Genomic DNA, 2,573 nt, shown 5'->3' on the forward strand with positions numbered 1-2,573 from the left:
ACAAAGAGGCATGTCCCGGGAGGCCTTTGCGAAGAAACACCCCCGGGCCGTCTTTGTGAAGAAACATGTCATGTGCAGATTTTGTGAAGGAACATGTCCCATGACCACCCGATTTGTCCTAATCCCTTCTGGGCCGGTCTTAATCTCTTTTGGGCCGGGCCTTGCATGTCTCTTTTATTTCGTTTTGGGTGTGGCCGCCACGTTTCTTGAAAAGTGAAAACGACCCACAACAAGTAGTTTATTTTGTTTGTGATACACTTATATTTCTTTTACTAATATTACTTGTTATGTAGCTTAGCACTATTAAATTTTATAAATTCTGTATTTTAAGTTTAGACGATTTGTTTTTAAAATCTTTAATGTAAATCTTACAGATTTTATTTTTTTATTTAAAAATTAAATTCCTAACGACTATTAACAAATATAAATTAATGTTAAATTATATAAAAAAAAAACTTCAGTTACTTTGCGCCACAGATTTTTCTGTTGTGCAAAGTGCATTCGCCATAAACCGCAAAAGTTTGTTTGGTGGGCAGTGGTATCGCGTGATATACTCTGTCACTTGAAAGCTGTACGCGACGGGTATTGAGTGACAGAATGTTCGACATAATTCTATATCGTTAAAGATAATTGAACGACGGTTGCGCAGACCACATTTTTTTTTTAGTTTTATAAGACGAAGATAAAAAAAAAATAAAAAAAAGGAATCATAGAAAGATACTAATCATTTCATGTAAAAATATCATCACAAAAATCCTCTATTTTAAGTGATTGAAAGAATCTGCAAATTAAACAGTTAGGGTATTCCCAAAAATTTGACTTGTGCATGATTTTGCCACAATCCGTAAAATCAAGGTTTATGGTGCAAATAATTTTTTGTTAAAACGAAAGTAATTGTTTAAGGGGTGTAGAGAAAAACAATAATAAATAATATGCCAAACACAATACAGTGTCTAGATTCATACGAGACAAAAGTGATGAATAATAAATAATAGGAAAATAACTAAACGAAAATCTCATCTATACTCCTTTAATCAGAATAATAGACCGTGGTATGTCCAAAACTCAAGCCCTAAGCGCGTCCTTGTTAAAGGGAAGGCATAGGAATCGTTTATAATGAGAAACCCAACGACACAAGCCGTCTGTGTGAAGCTTCCATATACACTCGGTGCAGTCACTCGTGTACGTATTGCTGTCATCGTAGATAACGAACCAGTTGCTCACGACGACGCCATTAGAATTCCACTGGAAGTTGCAGAAGAAGAGCGTGGTCAGCATAAAGTTGTCTCTGAACTTGAACGCGTACGACTCTCCCTTTTCGAGGATATGAGAGCCGAGATCGTCATCTCCAGACTTGCAGTTAATGGTCACTCTTGTGTTTGGGGTCATTTTGTTTGTTATCTGGACAGTATTTCTTTCAAACCAGCCCTCACTTAATCCACTAGAGTACACCAACACGAGAACGCAGAGTAAAATACTGAAAGTTTTCATTGTTGATGAGAGGATTGAGTATGCAAAAAGTTAAGACTTTGTATTGGTGTGTCTTGTGAATATGTATATTTTATTGGGATGGGTTTTTATAATGGGACGTGGTTGTAAGGAATTTGTAAGAAAATAAAAAACATTAGGAAGTAAATCGGCAGAATAAATGCTGTCCATTTTTTACGGATAAATAATTTTAGAATTAAAAGACGATATGGATGAGAGATATTTTATCAGAATAAATGCTGTACATGTTTTAATAATTTAATTTTAGATCAAATATTATATTATCAATTACATTCAATATTTAATTACAAATTACAAGATCTAATTTTCAAATGTCAAACATTTCTTAAGAATTGAACCCTCTCTCTCCACTCGTAGAGGTCACCTCACAGTCACAGGTGACAAGTCTTGCCACCCAATTTAAGCCTTTGGGTACGACAATAAAGAGACTTAAATTAGCTGAACTCTGTTTGGCATGTTTACTTTTTCCTAGAATGATTATGGATAAGCGGATGATAAGTTGAATTTTGCTGCGATTTGTTTATTTATTTATTTATTATTATAAATCTTTTCAAGCATCTCATAACCAAAACTCTGAATTATAATTTCTTGCACTAAAAAATATAGTTTTTGTCACGTTTAGAAAAGAATTATCTTGTTACTGGGACATTATTAATCATTAGATGATTGCTACTCTTAGTGATATCTATTTAGAAAATATGCGAACTTTTTTAATCTGTAACAATAATATTTTTTTACCCTCTAACCGTGTCTGCTGTAAAATAAATGGTAAAATTTAGACAGCATTAATCAGATTGATTTTCCAAGTTGAATATTTAGACTTCTTACCAAGAACTTGGACAACGATAGTTGACGAATCAATATCATTTAAGTAAGAAACAATACAGTTGCATCAAATCCTTAATTATAATTAAAAAAAATCTGCATTCAATTCGATACACCCATTTCCAATCATCAAATAAAGTCAATATATATATATATATATATATATATATATATATATATATATATAATTTATCTCTTGCATTAAATACTCGAATCTTCATATTTTTAATTGAATATTT

At 32.3% G+C, this 2,573-nt stretch overlaps 1 pseudogene; it reads right to left on the minus strand.

Moving 5' to 3' along the window:
* Positions 1–1,065: 1,065 nt before the first annotated feature.
* LOC149393856 (S-protein homolog 29 pseudogene) lies at positions 1,066–1,491 on the minus strand (annotated as a pseudogene).
* Positions 1,492–2,573: the final 1,082 nt, after the last annotated feature.

This window comes from Urtica dioica, chromosome 6, assembly GCF_054948205.1.
Source record: "Urtica dioica subsp. dioica isolate 48M chromosome 6, U.dioica_male_clone48M_v1_H2, whole genome shotgun sequence".
In the NCBI taxonomy this organism is placed as follows: domain Eukaryota; kingdom Viridiplantae; phylum Streptophyta; class Magnoliopsida; order Rosales; family Urticaceae; genus Urtica; species Urtica dioica.